General features: G+C 41.0%; 1 protein-coding gene across 14 annotated transcripts in view; it reads right to left on the reverse strand.

The window, feature by feature from the left end:
• Positions 1-19,502, reverse strand: part of LOC140191785 (thyroid hormone receptor alpha) — a 534,600-nt gene that overhangs the window by 438,633 nt on the left and 76,465 nt on the right. The window contains exon 1 of one of the 14 annotated variants that reach the window (XM_072249529.1): positions 17,967-18,016. The exons of 12 other annotated variants lie outside the window; for them this stretch is intronic. The gene's annotated coding sequence lies outside the window, so the exon portion shown is untranslated. Of the gene's footprint in view, positions 1-17,966; positions 18,017-19,502 lie in introns of those variants that run through there. One more of the 14 variants, XM_072249534.1, reaches the window with a different exon arrangement.

A 19,502-nucleotide genomic window follows, 5' to 3' on the forward strand; every position in this document is an offset into this window, starting at 1 on the left:
TTTGTATTGGCGTTGTTTGCTTTAAATTGTTGTGCAGAACAAATGATCAAACAGACTTGCAGTACAATGACTTAGAAAACTGGCACTGGCAGCAAGATTGTTTTCAATCCAAAAACACTATATTGCCCCATTCATTGTTCTGGGGTAACATAGGTATCTTTGTTATTTTCAAACAAACGTGCAAATTTCTGCTGGTTACATCTTTGTTCTGTGTTACTGTGAAGAATGTCTGTTAATAACAATTAGATTATATTACATGCATCAGATCCTATAATTATATAAATGAAACTATCTTAAGAGACTATCTGGAACAAATTATCATTTATTAATTATGTATTTGCATCTCTCCTAGCCTCTGCAGCAATCTATTGGACTCTGTGACAGATGTGAATTCTTTACATTAGACTTCTAAGTGTATGCAATGAGAAAACTCTCTCTGCACAATTTCACAGCTTTTCCCACAATTATATGCCTTCTGTTTTCAACACTTCTCTGATTATGGTCTCATTTCACCAACCACCCCACAGCTCATCTGTCACCACTCTATGTAGGAATGCTTCTAGGTTCTCACCAAGCTCCCTGTTGTATCTTCTTCATACCTCTCCACTTCTTATTAAAAGTCTCCTCAAAATGCACACCTTAACCAAATTTTCAATTGTTTCACCATAGAACATAGAACAGTACAGTTCAGTACAGGCTTTTCAGTCCACAATGTTGTGCAGACTTTTAAACCTACTGCAAGATCAATCTAACCCTTCCCTCCTACATAGCTCTCTATTTTGCTATCCACCATGTGCCTGTCTAGCTTAACAGTATTTTAAGTGTCCCTAGTGTATCTGCCTCCACCACCAACCCTGGCAGGGCATTCCATATACCCACCAGCCTCTGTGTAAAACAACCCACATCGGACATCCCCCTCTTCTTTCCTCCAGTCACCTTAAAATTATGCCCCCATCATAATTAGCCATCCTTCCCCTTGGAAAATGTCTCTGGCTGTTCACTCTATCTATGCCTCTTATCATCTGAAACACCTTTATCAAGTTACCTCTCATCCTCCTTCGCCTCAAAGAGAAAAACCCTAGCTAGCTCAACCTTTCATTATAAGACCTGCTCTCTAATGCAGTCAACCTCCTGGTAAATCTCCTCTGCACCCTCTCTAAAGCTTCCACATCCTTCCTATAATGAAGCGACCAGAAATAAACACAATATTCCAAGTGTGGTCTAACCAGAGTTTTATACATTTACAATATGACTCAAATATTAATGAAATATTAAATACACAACACTTCTCCCTGCTAAGCTGTAAACTCTAACTTAATATAGAATACAACTCAACTCAAATACCATGTAGTCATCTACTGTACATACTGTACTGTGCAAATGTCTTAGGCACATCTATATAGCTTGAGTACCTCAGACTTTTGCACAATACTGTATTTGTCAACATGGAGTGGATAGCGAGTTAGTACACCTGGCGGGAGCAAAGGATGTTGGGAATGGCAAGGGTGGAGCACCGTGCGAGGGGTGTGGGACAGGTGGCAGAGAACAAGTGCCAGGGCACGAGTGAGGACACACCCAGTCTTACAACACCAGGCAAAGTAATTTGATTCCAAGCAATTGGTTTACTGATCATTACAGAATAACTTTCTGGTGCTTCCTGCTCCCTCCCCTCTTTCTTCCCCTTTTCCCAACTGTGATTCCCCACTCCCTGCCCCCTCCCCACTCTCAGACCACAATAGAGACTCATATCAGAATCAGGTTTATCATCACTCTGATTAAGTGTCAGTGTAGCGTGTTCTTCAGACTCTGGGCAAGTAGTTTCACCAAGCCATTTGTAGCTGGATGGTATGGTGCAGATGTAATATGTCTTATTCCATATATTTTCAGGAATTACTGAAACTGTTCCACAACAAAACTATGGTCCATGGTCACTAAGTGTTATGGAACACCAGTCCTTGAAAAGAGGCTTCTCAACACATCAACAGTGTGCACACTGTAGTGGAGTCTATTGGGAACACTACTGGCTACTTTGTAGCTGCATTCACTAGTACCAAGAAATTTGTGCACATGAATGGTCTGGCAAAATCCACATGAATCTTCTGCCAGGGCAATGTATGCCATTCCCAGGGATGGAGAAGCGCAGATCTTGGCATCTTCTGGACGTTTTGGCATCACCAACAGTGCACGGCAAACTACTCAATCTGCTGATCTATCTCAGGCTACCAGACAAACTTCAAGCCAACACTTTTATTTTGACCATGCCTAGATGACCAGCAGGTAGCCCCTCCAGCACCTCAGCTCCCAGCTTGGATGGTACAGCAACTCTCAATCTCCACATAAGTAACACCTGTCAAGGGAAAAATCATCCTGGTGCTGATAAAAATGGGGAAACTGGAATTTCTGTTGCACATTTCAGCCATTTTGGGTGGCCATGTAGACCTGAGACAGAGTGGGGTCTTTTCTGGTTTTCCTTTGGATCTGCCATTTTGTAACAGGGAGACCTTTGATTTGCATTAGGGAGAATACATCTAGAGGAGTATCCTTTTTTGTAAATTTTTCAGGTACTTTTTTTCTAAGTGCAAACAGGACAATCCATTAGCAGTTCCATGATTAGTTGTCCTCTTACATTTGATCTTATAATTGTGTCCTCTGCATTCGTGCCGCTGCTGTTAGTGGAACACTCTTCTGTGGATTGAAAATGGACACCAGTGGTTGATGGTCAGTAATGAGGGTAAACTCTCTCCCATACAGGTACTGGTTGAAATGTTTTACACCCCAAACTAGACTCAAGCCCTCTCTGTCAATCTGTGCGTAATGTTTTCTCTGCAGTGGTAAGGAAACATGATGCAAAGGCTGTGGGGCATTCACTTCCATAACATGTGACATGACTGCACCTATATCACATGGCATTGCGTCACAGACAAGCTTCATTAGACAATGTGGATCATATTGTATAAGTAGAGTGTCTGACATCACTATTTCCTTTACCTTTTGGAAAGCCACCTCATACTGCTTTGTCTGTTGTTATTTTTTCCTGATCTGTAGTAATGAGTTCAAAGAGTGGAGCACAAATCCTGTTCCAGTAATTGACAAATCCTAAAAAAAGACTACACCTGTGACACGTCCTTTAGCCTTGGGGCATCCCTGACTACTTGAATTTTCTCAGTACACTTATGCAATTCTTGTGCGCCGATGGTGTGACCACAGGAAGAGATGTTTGGTTTAAAGAATTCACACTTGTTGCAATGTGCCCTGAGCCCCATAATCTTCTAATCTTTTTAACACTGTCTTGAGATTTTGGAGATGTTCCTTGTCATCCTTACTGGTAACAATGATGTCACCCAGGTAGCACTGAGTGCCTGGGCAGCCTTGCAGCTTCCTGCCAGAGTGCAGGTGTAGATGCTACACCAAAAATAAGCCTATTCTGGCAGTAAAACCCTTTGTGGATGTTTATGATGAGAAACACTTTGGACTCTTCTTCTATCTCCCTTGTAGGTAGGCCTCAGCTAAGTCTACTTTGCTGGTATTTCCCTCCAGAAAGGTTTGCAAAGATATCCTCTATCCTGGGCAGAGGGTATTGATCCACTCTCAGTACTGAGTTGATGGTGACCTTAAAATCACTACAGATCCTGGCAGACACATTCTTATTGGCTACTGAGACCAATGGCGTTGCCCATGGGCTCTGCTAAACCTTGCAAGAATTCCTTTGGCCTCCATGCGATCCAGCTCGCTGGCTACTTTATCATGGATGGTATAACAAACTGGATGGGCTTTGCAAAACTTGGGTGTGGCATTTTCATCTAACAATGCCATCCTTGAACACTGCTGTGGCATCATCTGGTATCATTCTTAATTCACTTTCAGTTGACTATATTGCAGCAGATGCATAGTGCACAAGGTGGATGGATCTCCAATCAAGATGTAGTTATCTCAGCCAATCACAACCCTGATGTGGCTTGTTGGTTGTTGGATTTCACTGTTAGGAATGTCATTCCTACAGAAATGATCTTTTCTCCAGTGTAAGTTCTTAGTTGGATATCTGCAGGCTTCAGTTCAGTTTGGTTCAAAAGGTATTCAAACTCATTTTGTAGAATGACTGAAACAGCTGAGCCAATGTTCAATTCCATTTTAATTAATTTGCCATTCACGAGCCATATTGCTTGTCTATTATTAGTTTTCACACTGTAAATCTCAAGGCTATTCAGGCATCAACAGCATGCAGGTTAGTCCTCTTTTTGAAACTGCAACTTCTTTTTCTTGCATCGTTTTCTCTTCCCTGTACAGTCCATTTATTTTTGTTTGCCCAACATGCTCTTTGTATGTGACCTACTTTGTTGCATTTTCTGCAAGTTTCAGGTCCAAGGTGGTGCAATCTTTCATTGATTCTATTATGGTTATTATTCTAATATGGATTTATTGAGTATGCCTGCAAGAAAATAAATATCAGGGTTGTATATGGTGATACATATGTAGTTTGATATTAAATTTACTTCGAGTTTTGAAGTTTTGCCTCAAAATCTGCATTGGTCTAGATTATGTGAGCCCCTGCCATAATAATAACACCATTTGTTCAGCCGGCCAGGTTTCTGTTCAGACATTGCAATTTTGTTTATACTCACTTTCATTCCTGACTGCAATTCAATCGCATTTCTGTCTGCTGTTTCCAATGATACAGTGATTTCAGCTGCTGTTTTAATTGTGAGTTATGTTTCAGCTAGGAGCCGTTCTTAAATGCTTTCTTGTCAGATTCCACAAATTGAACGATCTCTCAGGGCATCATTAAGCCCATCATTGAACTGACAATGCTTAGACATCTCTTCAATTCAGCCATGTGAGCTGAAATGAACTCCCCTTCTTTTTGATTCCACTTATGAAACCTAAAGTGTTCGTCAATCAACAATGGTTTCAATTCTAAATGTTCCTGCATTACTTTCACAATATCAGCAAAGCTCATCTCGGCTGGTTTGGTTACAGCAGTCAAACTTCTAAGCAAACTGTCTGTTTTTCCACCTATTGCACTCAGTAGCACTGGCACTTGCTTTTCATTGGCTATTTCATTTGCTTCAAAATACTGCTCAGTTCAGTATACATCACCTAGTTATCTTTTGTGCATTTGGATGTGTCTAACCTTCCCTTGGAGCTAGGCATTTCAATTTTTTAATTATTTATGATTATTATCACCTGAAACTGCTTATGAAACCTTGAATTTTATCCATTTTCTGCCTTTTTTTAAAACTCAAACATCTCTCTAAGCTTACAGGGAAAAAAAGTGCTGCACTTTTTTTTATACTCGACCTTATTTTTCCTCTTGTAAAGAAAGCACACTGTGCTTCAACAGTTGTCTCGGATTCATTTCAAAACATTCATCATCACTGTTATGTTTTGTGACTCGAAACATAAAACTAATCAAAGGTAAAACATGGAGCCAGGGATAAGTTCAAATGAGGTGCACACAAATGATGTGGTGTCATAACGTATGCCATTCACATAATTTTACATAAGACCAGTAACAAATTATGTAAACAACAAACAATGATTAATCAAACGATATATTTACAGTATTACTCAAATATTATTGAAATATTAAATACACAACACATACATTATGTTAGGTATTCATAACCTGGGATATACCTGTTAATAGAAAGTGCTTATATTATAGTGCCTTCCATCATCTCAGGATATCAGAAGTGAATTAGAACCAATAAGGTTCTTTTTAAAGTGTTGGGGTGCATCCAACTTACTGATAGCAATAGTCATGAAGTGAAGTACTGACTTTCAGCTCACTGTGATTCAGAATAGCTTGGCCTTACACAGTCAAAGTTCAAAGTAAATTTATTATTGAAGCACATGCAAGTCACCATATTCTTGTACCCTGAGATTCACTTTCGTGGGCATTCACCGTGGATACAAAGAAACACAATAAAATCAATGAAAAGCTACATTCAAAAATGGACAAACAACCAATGTGCAAAAGACAACAAACTGTGCAAATACAAAAAGAAAAACAAAATAATAAATAAATAAATAAATAAATATACAAACATATATATGTATATTGAGAACATGAGTTGTACAGCCCTTGAAGTTGAGTCCATAGGTTGTAAACCCAGTTCAGTGTTAAGGTGAGTGAAGTTATTGACACTGGTCCAGGAGCCTGATGGTTGTTCCTGAACATGCATGTGTAAGGTGAGGTGCCCATGTAGTCCATTCCTAGCCTTACCATTGAGTCCACCAGCAGAACACTATCTCTCTGAAGCCTTCGTCTGCAAAAAAAATTGCATTTGCCCCTCATCTTTACAACAGTGGGGGCTGGCACATAAACAAGAAGTATTTGATGTGGTTGAACAGTAAAAAGATTGAGAGAAATGAATGCAGAGCAGCATATACTGCACCAAGTCATATGAGACTGTAAAACTTAACTCCACCTTTGATATTGAGAGAAATCAGACTACTTCTTCCTTGCAGGAGCAAAAGAAGGGAGAATTTGGAACAGGAAAGATGGATCTAAAAAGTAGGGAGACATTACTTAGTCTTCAAAATGTCTTCAAATGTAGAACAGTTCCAATTAGAAATACTGAAAATGCAAATAGAATTTCAAAGACCAGTACAATATCTGTTAGACTCAGAAAGGAAGTGGTTGACAGAACTGAGTAAAGAAACAGAGCTAACTGAAAAACTAAATGCTTGAACGTGTTTATGTTTAATGTTACAGGTTGCAACAGTTAATTAAGAAGAGATTTTAAACAGATACCTCCCCAAAGGCATGGAAAGATTTGCAAAATCATATGCAAAATAAGTTATTTCAATGATGCCTCAACTACAAACTATTGTAAATAGCCTAAAATAAGTAAGAATTAGCATCAGATGAGACAGCAAGCTGCCTCAAAAAGTTGGACTGAATGAAATTGGGTTTGGTTTCAAACTGTGAAGGAACTCGTACTGAGAAAGAAGATGGTATAACATTGAGAAAGCTGATGGGAATATGGGGAAAAACATTGGGATTAATACAGTATAAGACGTAAGAATTAGGCCATTCAGCCCATCAAGCCTGCTCCATTGGGCGCCTGATGGTCAGTACGAACAGTGAGTCAGTGGGCCTAGTTCCATACTGTATGTATCACATTAAAATGAGATTGAGAATCTGCAGAGTTGCATTTCAGTGAGTTACAGGCAGACTTTTGAAATTGCTGAAAACATAGCATGCAAGCTGCTGTGTTTTGGAAAAGAACTTTCTTTCCATAATGTACTTGGGCATAATTTGGAGTGAGAAGCTTTATAGAGAAAGATAGCCAGCTAATCTCTGAGGAAATGCAGGAGCAATAAATAAGCGAATCAACAGAAAGACAAAATGTTTTAATTGAAAAGTTGTAAATTTGAAGAAACACAGTCAAGGGGAAAATTAATGTTTTGGATAAGGAACTTTGAAAGATGTCCCAGCAGTTAAGAAATGCAATGACAAAAAGGGGTCTGGCAACTCCCACAAAATGCTGGAGGAACTCAGCAGGTCAGGCAGCATCCAAAGAAGGAAATGAACAGTCAACCTTTCAGGCCGAGGCCCTTCAGCAGTACTCACATGAATCAACTTCAATTGCTTTTAAATGCCTTTGCTATTCAACGTCACTTACAGTTTAAGTGGTTTCAAGTAGTTAAAAAAATCCAGCTGATTGAAAAATAGTGTGGTTAATGTTATTAAACTACAATAAATTAATTCAGACATATAGAGAGAAGAAGGGAAATAAACAAAACCACAAAACAGAACACCATTTTAATGAAGGCCAGGGAATCTGTTAAACTAAATGGTTTATTGCAGTAAAAGGACTTGCTCCTGGCCACTCAGCTCATTACAATCTGAGTCTTCCAGTGGACTGGTACTGGGTGCAGCAACAGAGTGGGAGGTAAAATGCACTGACAACTGCCCTCCCACATTTTCCCAACTTTTACACTGCAGAATATTGGAGGGTAAATGGGTAATAGTTCCCCGGATTGTTAAATAAAACTAAAACAAAGGAAGAGAGAAAGGTCCTTCAGCCCCTTGACCCTGGCCTTCCATTCAATTATACCAGCTTTATTTACACTTCAACTCTCCTCACCAGCCTCAGTCTCATATCCCAATAGCAAATGGCTATCATTCATTGTCTAAACTGTATGTCTCCCCAGTATTTTGAAGAAACAAGATCCAGATTTCTGTGGTTGTGTGAAACACACTTCTTAACTTAATTAAGGCTTACAAAATTAAGAGAGGCCTAGGCAGCGGAACAGGAAGGGAGGACATGGATATCTGATGAAAATTGTTTTCACCTAATGAGTATTGGAGGTCTGGAGCTCACTCAGTGAAAGGGCAGAGGAGGAAGAAACCCTCATCACATTAAAAATGCAATCTAGATGAACACTTGCAAAGCTAGCCCCAACAGTGCTACAGGCTGAGAGCTGGCATGGATACAATGGGCCAAATGGCCTCCTTTCATGCAGTGAACCTCCATGACTTCACTTCACTCTAATTTTAAGATCCTGGGCCCTTGTTCCAGATTCCCCCATATGTGTATATAATTGCTTATGTGAAGTGTTTTCTCATTCCTAGCATCTGGATTGGATTCTTTATCTAATCATCAGTGTCTATTTTAAAATTATTGAATTGTGTGATATTAAATAATACTGGGAGAGATCATCTGACCCAATATACTTTCATGTCCTTCCAAAAGCATTAAGCTTAGCCCCATCTCCCCCCACTCATACTCTCTCCCCTGTAATTTATCCCCTTCAACTATTTAACTATTAAAACTCCAAATCACTTGTCATTATTCCTCAGATTGTCTACAGTTCTTTTTAGAGCTTTTTCTGTGCTTGATAAGACCTGCCTATCAGGGTTCAGGTTAGATTGACCCAGTTTAATAACTTATCTATTTATCTAGCTCAGAACAATTTGCTTAACCAGAAGGTAACTTTCTGAATGTTGAGAGCTACAGATGCGTTTATTTGTGTTTCATCCTCAAACAGATCAATAGTGTGTTTGAGATGGTTATATTGAAAGATATAGTTAAGCTGGGTTTAGAGGATAATTATAAACATTTGGACTCAGGCAGATTCCAATTGGCTCTGCTCATGTTGGCTTCAACCTAAGTTTTGTCCTTGTACACAAGCTGTTTTCTCTAGGCCAATCACCTTAAACCCTTGCCCTTTTTGGTTACAGACCCTTTTGTGATTGGAAACTTTCTCTTTACTCAATCTACATCACTCGTGATTTCAGGTACCTTCATTATAACTCCTCTTAGCCTTCTCTGTTCCAGTGAGAGATACTCAGCTTCTCCAATCTACTTGAATAATTCGGAGAAATTACAACTACACACCAGCTCAGAAAACAACAGATCAAGGATTACCAAAATTAGCACCATATTGCACTCATCTCCCATATACATCAGTAACTGGGCTAAATCTATTCAATTTTCTTTCAGATAAGACCCTTAAAGTCAACAGACAGGAAAAGTTACCTCTCATTTTATCAGTCTGGACTAGATATAAATCCAAGTCTCAGGAAGTGAGAAGTCAGTCTCTGTTGTGTTTTGTGAAAGTGACGAAGCACACACAATTCATTTACCACATGTTTGCTTGTTCCTCTATGCCTACACACTTTCATTCTTGCTTAAGATCTTATCAAACAGACAGAAAACCCAGGGGTTAGGAATTACCAGCTCTCAGAAAAGTTCTATGGTGAAGCCTTTCAACTTCAAACTGATGGATTTCAACAACCAACTAACTGAAGATATCTACAGCCAGGGACCTTCTCCAGGTGAGAATGTGCTTTGAAGCTCATTGACTATCAAACTTAATTGGCTCACTAGACACAGGACGTAGCTCAATCTAGTCTTGACGTCAGAGGAGTATTACAACATACTTTACCACTATAAGATTCATTTTCAGATGATATAAAATGTAAAAGAGAGGCGAGAGTAGATATCGGACCACTGGAAAATGATTTTAGAGAGGTAGTAATGGGAGAAAAGGAAATGGCAGATGAACTGAATAAGTATTTTGCATCAGTCTTCACTGTAGAAGACACCAGTAGTATTCTGGAAGTTCAAGAGTGTCAGGGGGCAGAAGTGAGGGAATTTGCCATTACTAAGGAGAAGGTGCTTGAGAAACTGAGAGGTCTGAAGGCAGATAAGTAACCTGGACCAGATGGTGTACAAACCAGGGTTCTGGAAGAGGTAGCTGAAGAGGATATGGAGGCATTAGTAATGATCTTTCAAGAATCAGTGGATTCTGGCAAGGTTCCAGACAACTGGGAAATTGCAAATATCACTCCATTCAAGAAGGAGAGAGGCAGAAGAAAGGAGATTATAGTCCAGCTAGTCTGACCTCAGTGGTTGGGAAAATGTTGGGAGTTAATTTTTAAGATGTAGCTTCGGGGTACTTGGAGGCACATGATAAAATAGGCCGTAGTCAGCATGGTTTCCTCAAGGGAAAATCTTGCCTGATAAATCTGTTGGAATTCTTTAAAGAAGTAACAAGCAAGATAGACAAAGGAGAATCGGTGGATGGTGTGTACTTGGATTTTCAGAAGGCCTTTGACAAGGTGCCACACATGAGGCTGCTTAAGAAGATAAGAGCCCATGGTATTACAGGAAAGACTCCAGCATGGATAAAGCAATGGCTGATTGGCAGGAAGCAAAGAGTGGGAGTAAAGGGAGCCTTTTCTAGTTGGCTGCCAGTGACTAGTGGTGTTCCGTGGGGGTCTGTGTTGGGATTGATTCTTTTTACATTATATGTAAATGATTTGAATGATGGAATTGGTGGTGTTGTGGTCAAATTTGAAGATGATACGAAGATAGGTGGAGGGACAGGTAGTGTTGAGGAAGCAGAGAGGATACAGAAGGACTTAAATTAAGAGACTGGGCAAAGAAGTGGCAGATGGAATACAGTGTTGGGGAGTGTATGGTCATGCACTTTAGTAGAAGAAATGAAAGTGTTGACTATTCTCTAAATGGAGAGAAAATGCAAAAACCTGAGGTGCAAAGGGAGACCTCATGTAGGATTCCCTAAATGTTAATTTGCAGGTTGAGTCTGTGGTGAGGAAGGCAAATGCGATAGTAACATTCATTTCAAGAGGACTAGAATATAAAAGCAAGGATGTAATGCTGAGGTTTTATAAGGCATTGGTGAGGCCTCACTTGGAGCATCGTGAGCAGTTTTGGACACCTCATCTCAGAAAGAATGTGCCGACATTGGAGAGGCTTCAAAGGAGATTCACAAAAATGATTCTGAGATTGAAAGGCTTATCATATGAGGATGGTTTAATGGCTCTGGGCCTGTATTCACTAGAATTCAGAAGAATGAAGGAGGATCTCATTGAAACCTATTAAATGTTGAGATCTCGATAGAGTGGATGTGGAGACGATGTTTCCTATGGTAGGGGAGTCTAAGACCAGAGGACACAGCCTCAGAATAGAGGGACATCCATTTAGAATAGAGATGAGGATGAATTTCTTTAGCCAGAGAGTGGTGAATCTGTAGAATTCATTGCCACAGGTGGCTGTGGATGCCAAGCCATTAGGTAGTCAGGGCATGAAAGGATACAGAAGAACGCAATGATTGAGGCTGAGAGGAAAAATGGATCAGTCATGATGAAATGGCAGGCCAGACTCGATGGGCTAAATGGCCTAATTCTGCTTCTATATCTTATGGTCTTATGGCCTTATTATGGTGGATGCACCACAGCTTGGTACGGCAACCACTTTGCCACGAGCACAAGAAACTCCAGAGAATTGTGGACACAGCTCAGCATGTCAAGGCACACCTACTTGAACACCATTGATATTTCTCGCTGCCTCAGTAAAGCAGCTAACATAATCAAATACTCACACAGACTATCTCTCTACTCCCCCCCTCCCTCCAGGCAGAAACCTGAAAGCATGTACAGTTGTCCCTCGGTATCCGTGGGGGATTGGTTCCAGGACCCCCCGTTGATACCAAGATCCACGGATGCTCAAGTTCCTTATATAAAATGGCGTAGTATTTGCATATAACCTATGTACATCCTCCCGTATACTTTAAATCATCTCTAGATTACTTATAATACCTAATACAATGTAAATGCTATGTTATACTGTATTGATTAGGGAATTGTGACGAGAAAAAAAAGTCTGTACATGTTCAGTACAGACACAACCATCGTCGCTCTTCTGGGAACACCGATGCCGATTCTCCTGTAATCTTTAAGTTCTTGAGGCTGTAGCGCTTTACGTAGCCAGCCAGCCATCCCTTACTAGCCTTAAACTCCTTCCTCTCACAAGTAGCGAACGAACGAGACACGAGGCGAACAATGCTCAAACAACGAGTGCTGGAGAGGGACTGAGGATCTGTGAAATGGCGGGAGGCTACAGCAGGGTATGCCTACGCATCTCTTCACTCGCGTGGATTCAACGTAGTGCTCAGCGTGCGGCAAATTCAAGTTTTGCTTTTTGAAACTTTCTGGAGTTATTTTTTGAATATTTTTGATCCACGGTTGGTTGAATCTGCGGATGCAGAACCTGTGGATACGGAGGGCCGACTGTACCAACTGGCTCAAGGACAGCTTTTATCTCTCTGTAACAGGACTATTGAACAAATCTCTTGTATGATAAATGGACTCTCGATCTCACAATCTACCTCATCACGTCCTTGCACCCTACTGTCTGACTGCATTGCACATTTTCTGTAACTGTCGCACTTCATTCTATGTCTGTCATTGTTTTCCATTGTACTACCTCAGTGCACCGTCGTAATGAAATGGTCTGTATGGATGGCATGCAAAACTAAACTTTCATTGTACATCCATACGCGTGACAATAACAAACCACTTTTACCATTTTTCCCCATTTTCCCAATGAGGTTGATATAGAAGTCGGCAGTATTCGAAATAGAAAAATCTCCCAGTATTATTGCCAGCTTTTAACTTTAACCAGCAGCTCCAAAACAAATATTTATATAAAGGCTGTTTGTGTCTGGTAAATTTTTCAGAGATTTTATAGGTACAATATAAAAGAAAACATTTCTTTATTGAATGTTCCTTTACTATACATATGTATATACTATTAATAAATCTATAAAATAGTCCCAAATTGATCTGCTGCGAATGTGCTTAGCTGCAGAAATTATACTGGGTGTTGTTAGACCCTGTCATTCCAAAGTGACAGTAAATGCTGAAATATAAGCAGCAAAGACAGACCACAGGCTACCAGGGTTGTGATGAGTTGTCCTGGATCAGCTGCCATTTAGTAATACAACACCGAGCAACTTTCACTTATACCCAGCTCATCACCATACCTGTAACAGTACAGAGAAAGGTCATTCCTGAACAAAGCAAGACTTGATTAGATCTGGTCACAGTTCAACTGAGGCGTCACCATACTCTGAATGGAAAACCTTTATTATAAACACAAGAAATTCTGCAGATGCTGGAAATCCAAAGCAACACACACAAAATGCTGGAGGGACTCAGCAGGCCAGGCAGCATCTATGGAAAAGAACAGTCGATATTTCAGGCCGAGATCCTTCTTCAGAACTAGAAAGGAAAGGGGGAAGATGGCAGAATAGAAAGGAGGGGGGAGGGGAAGGAGGATAGCTATAAGGTGATAGGTGAATCCAGGTGGGTAGGAAAGGTAAAGGGCTGGAGAGGAAGGAGTCTGATAGGAGAGGGCAGTGCATCACAGGAGAAAGGGACGGAGGATGGGACCCAAGGAAGGTGATAGGCAGGTGAGGAGAAGAGGTAAGAGGCTAGAGTGGGAAATAGAGAAAGAGGGGAAGAGGAGGGAATTTTTTTTACCAGAAGGAGAAATTGATATTCATGCCATCAGGTTGGAGGCTACACAGACAGAATATAAGGTGTTGCTCCTCCACCCTGAGGGTGGCCTCATCTTGGCACAACAGGAAACTACGGACCGACAAGTTGGAACAGGAGTGGGAATTGAAATTAAAATGCTTGGCCACTGGGAGGTTCCGCTTTTGGCAGATGGAGTGGAGGTGCTCGATGCGTGGGTCTCACCAATGTGGGGGAGGCACCATCAGGAGCAAGACAACCCCAGCAGATTCGCAGGTGAAATGTTGCCTTACCTGGAAGGACTGCTTGAGGCCCTGAATGGAGGTGAACAAGCAGGTGTGGCACTTTGGCTGCTTGTAGGGATATTGCCTTTGTTGTACATTTAGATTAATGGAAGGGAGGTCAGGTGAACCTGTTTACAGCAGCGTGCCATGTTCTACCTGATTATCCACGAGTTGATTATCACTTACCGAAGCTGAACTATTCGAATATGTAGGCAGTTGAGGTACTACACATTGATTCACGTCTTTGAAATGTGTTGCAATAAGGTTCTAACTCCTTCAGGAGAATGGCAGGTAAAACAAAGTTTTTCACTGTGCCTTGGTGAACTAAACCAGTTTACCAGTTTACCAATGTATATGGAATGAGCAGACAGAGGAAGTGGTTGAAGCACATACAAGAAAAGACTGTTGGACAGGTGCGTGGATAGGAAGGATTAAGAGAAATATAGACCAAACATAGGCAAGTAGGTCGAGCTTAGACGTCATGAATGAATTGGAAGAAGTGCCTTTTTCCTTGTTGCATGATTCTATGACACTACATCACTGTTAGATAACACCTATCTTGTGGTTTTGACAGAGTAAGCTTGAGTTCTCACAGCAAAATTGCTCATGACAGTTAGAGGTCAGGTGTGCGGCAGAAGTTTAACACATACACGAATTCCTGCATGGACCTGAGGGGTGCTACTGTGATAAACCAATTTTACCATTGTTCCCCATTTCCCAATGAGGTTGATATCGAAGCTGGCAGTATTCAGATTAAAAAATTGGTTTGTCACAGTAGCATAGCGGTTAATGGAACACTATTACAGCGGCGGCAATCAGAAGATCACCGTTCTGTCAGTAAGAAGTTTATACGTTCTCTAGCGCTGCAGTTTCCTCTCACATTCTAAAGATGTAATGGTTAGGGTTATTAAGTTGTGGCATGCTATGTTGGCACCAGAAGCATAGCAACACTTGCTATGGTTGTTGGTTGTTGATGCATTTCATTGTATGTTTCGATGTACAGTACACGTGACAAATAAAGCAATTTTTTTTCTTTCTTTCTCCCTGTCTCTCTCTCTCATCCATATTCTCTCTTTGGCATCCCTTTTGCAGCCTCCTTACCTCCCCTAACTCCATCAGTCACTCTATCTCAGTATATGAAGGTAGTACAAGGGAATAGCAATAACAGAGTGCAGAATATAGTATAACAGTTACTGAGAACATGCAGTGCCGGCAGACAATAGAGTGTAAGTCCACAGTGAGGTACACTGTGAGGCCGTGTCCACCTTATCGTACTAGGGGACCATTGAAAAGTGGGGTAAGCTGTCCTTGAGCCTGGTGGCATGCACTTTTAGACTTTGGTATCTCCTGCCCAGTGAGAGAGGGGAGAAGAGAGAACGTCTGGACGGATGACGTCTTTGATATATGTTGGCTGCTTTACTGAGGCAGTGAGAAGTGCAGACAGAGTTCCTGGAGACACAGTCTATATGTCTGCACATATGTGTGTGCATCTACTTGCGCATGAAGAGGCTTCCCCTCAGATCCCTTTTAAATCCTTCTCCTCTCACCTTAAACCTATGTCCTGTAGCTTTTCCTGGGGCAAAGACTTGTGTGCATTCACCCTATCTATACCCCTTGAGATCTTATACACATCAATAATTTCACTCCACAGTCTCTTACACTCCAAGGAGATACATGTCCTTGCCTACCCAAACTCCCCCTATAACTTAGGCCCTTGAATGCAGCAACATTCTCGTAAATCTTTGCATTCTTTCCAGCTTAATGATGTCTTTTCTGTATCAGGATAATCAAATCTGTCCATGTTTTCTGGTAGCTGCTATCTAACAGTGACCGCACATGCAAAGAACTGAAACGTAGGCATATTTCTCAGAAGTGGGATGGGAGCAAATTAGTCTCAATTCTGAAGGACTGCTGAAGATGATGAAGAGGGCAGTTTATAGCTCGACTGTGCACAGGATCTACTATCGAAGGCGAATCTGATTTGCATCCCAGATTTCCTCAACTGCACTTATTTAAGAGCGTCAGTGCAGAGAAACAGGATAGAAGCAGTCCTTGAGCCCCCCCACCCTCTACTCCCCACAGTGTGCAAACTGTAACTCGATGGCCTTTTGGATTCAAAATGTTTCCTGCATTCAGTCAAAATAAAGATAGATCGTATAACAATAATTCACCATAATGGGCCACTGCCACCCATGTAGACCCCCAGACGTCGAGTTACACCCCACTTCCACCAGAACCTTGTTCTGCATTAAGATATCTTAGATTCTTTTCTTAAGACAGTGGAAACACCATCTCTCTCTGTTTATTCAAGGTTATGTATAAATATGATATATGTGTATGGCTTTCCACAGAGACCAGTCTGCTGCCCTCTAAAGTGACACCTTTCCTCTGTGTTTCCAGCGGACAGCGGACATACTGGGCCGTAGGTGCCACAGAGAGAGCAGAGGCGCTGTGGCAATCAATCTGTCACCCATTTTGGCCGCACTACACACTAAATTCCTGGTATGACATTCAGCACGGAATGCGAACTTGTTTGAGAGTGCAGAACTCACAGTGGCAGCATTGTAAATGGAATTTCTTTCCCTTTTGCAATGAACTCGCTCAGCCTGGACTCCCTCTGCCCAAGGAAAGGGAACTATTAATCCAAGTGCATTCAAGAGCCCCGAATTTGACTTCTAACCCACACCATCAACGATGCCCTCAGGTGCAGAAGGTCCTGATTTGACGAGACAACCTGTTTCAAAAAGTGAGGTGATAAAGCAAAGGCTGTTGGCACACTTGACGGTGAGCTGTCAATGGTCCGCTTATGAACTTCCACAAGGTCAGCATGAATAGCAGAGGGTTACAATAGCTGGTTTTATACAGTGACAAGCAGCCAGTATCTATCGGGCTCAAGGACAGCTTCTATCCTACTGTTATCAGAATCTTGAACAGATTTCTTGTATGATAAGATAGATCTTGACCTTAGACTTCATTGTTTACTTGTATTGAGTTTGCTCTGTAGCTTTTACACTTCATTCTGCATTGTTATTGTTTATACCTTGTTCTATATTTGATTCATGTACAGCATGCAAGGCAAGCTTTCCACTATATCTTAATACATGTGACAAATGTAAACCAATACCAACTTTAATATAGGCTTTGTCTTTAAGAATGATACATAGAAACCGTTACAGCCATTATAATTAGTCAACCAGCAGAATATTAACACTTAGCGCACATCCAAATGGAGTCGGATATCACGGAGAAAGAAGAAAGTGGCTGAAGACCTCTGAAAAAGGGGAGGCTTAGCTAATAAGAGAAAGCATAAATCAAAACGTACTGCTTAACTGTCAAAAACCATGATCAAGTTACTTATTGGGACTACTATTCTGAGCCACTGTTCTTGACTACTGAGTCAGAGGCAAGTTCAAATCTCACCATGGCAGCTGGGAAATTTAAATTCCAGTACTGTACTCAAATAAATCTGGAACAAATCAACAAAAAAAAATGCTAGACACTGCAATGGTAACCATGAAACTACTGGATTGTCATTAATTCCCATCCAATTTACCAATATCTTTCAGAGAAGGAAATCTGCCATCCTCATCCTGGTCTGGTCTTTGTGTAAACATAAAGGTACCAATAAGATTGGCTCTTAATTGTCCCATCAGTTCCAGGGGAATTAGCAATGGACAGTAAATGTTGGCATTCTTATCCATGCCCACATCTCATTAATGAAGGAATTAAAAAAATTTGTATGACTTTGTCAAGAGAGACTAGGTAGTAATAGACGCAAAGCTTAGAAACCTTTCATCACTCTTAGGCTGTTAAAATTATACAACACCCTCCCATAAGAAGAGCAGGCATTAGCTAGATTAATAAATTTAACCTTGAGGTCATCTTACCAGCGTTTTTATAAGTTATGGGACTGAGTCAGATGGATGGAAGGAGAGAGAAGATCAGCATCATTTCATAACACAAGTGGCACTGGTTCCAGCTATGGCTAGCCTGCTCTTATTATCAGATGATGCAGTGCATGGCTGAAAACTCCAGGAAGACTTTGTCAGCACACCTCAAGAAAATATTAACCAAGAAATTCCACAGAGTTGCTTTGCCAACAACCCAGTGTGGGGTGACACTGTTCATCTTCATGAATAATTGCGACATGAGTCACCGCTGTACACCTTTTCATCAGAGGCCACAGAGAAACAAGTGGCATCTTTACAAATGAAGTACAAACTAAGTGAAGAAGATGTCCAAAGGCAGTAAGGAGGAAATGGCTTGTAATTATACAACGTCTTTCATGACCTCACTACAGTACTTTGTAGCCAATGAAGTAGCCATGGCAACCATATGTAGAAATGCACAGTCTTTTCTTCACCAGGGTTGAGGAATCAAGTACTGGGCGATATAGGTGAGAGGGGAAGTATTTAGTAGGAACCTGAGGGGCAACTTCTTCACCAAGAGGGTGATCCACATATTGAATAAGCTGCCAGAGGAAGTGGTCCATGCAGGTACATTAACAACATTTAAAAGGCACTTGGGTAGGTACGTGGATAGGAAATGTTTATAGGACAAATGTGACTAATTTAAATGAACAACACTGTCAGCACAGACTAGTTGGGTTGAATGGCCTGTTCCCAATCTGTATTACTCTTAAGTATTCAATATAGGAGTTTGCTGGCCAAAAGCAGCAATGTGACAATGCTTTTTTTTTAATTGTTTGAAGAAAATAAGATGATTACTGAAAATAACATCCCAGATCTTCAAAAAAGCGCAACGGGATTCTTTACATCCCTATGACAATACAGATTTAACATCTCAGCTAAAAGGTGGAAACCCCAGTGCTACAGCACTTCCTTGGTAATGCATTACTGCACCCGTCTCAACTGCTGTGCTCAAGTCTCTGGAGAGGCACTTAAACTCACAACCTTCCCAATCAGTGATCCTTAGCTGGCAGGTCCTGCAAAAGGCAATGGTTGTAAATTGGGTGACATGGTAGTTCAGCAGTTACCGCAATACTTTACAGTGCCAGCCATCACCAGTCAGGGTTTAATTCCCACTGCTGTCAATAAGCAGCTTGTACATCCTCCCTGTGACTGCATGGGTTTCCTTCGGGTGCTCCAGACTCCTCCCACATTCCAAATGTGTATGGTTACAGTTAGTAAGTTGTGGGCATGCCCTGCTGGCACTGGAAATGTGGCGACACTTGCCAGCTGCCCCAACATAAATGATGGATTTCACTGCATGTTTCAATGAACCCGTGACAAATAAATCTAATCTCTATTTTTTTTTTAAATGGCAGTTTCTACTGCATGACTAGATGCACCGTTCTGAGGACATTCCTAATACCAAGGAGAACATGTAAACACAGTCAATGCTGTACTGTTTCCTCATGGGTGAACAGTGTTCTCCAGATGTTAAATTTCTGTTATTCTCTT

Source organism: Mobula birostris, chromosome X (assembly GCF_030028105.1).
Source record: "Mobula birostris isolate sMobBir1 chromosome X, sMobBir1.hap1, whole genome shotgun sequence".
In the NCBI taxonomy this organism is placed as follows: domain Eukaryota; kingdom Metazoa; phylum Chordata; class Chondrichthyes; order Myliobatiformes; family Myliobatidae; genus Mobula; species Mobula birostris.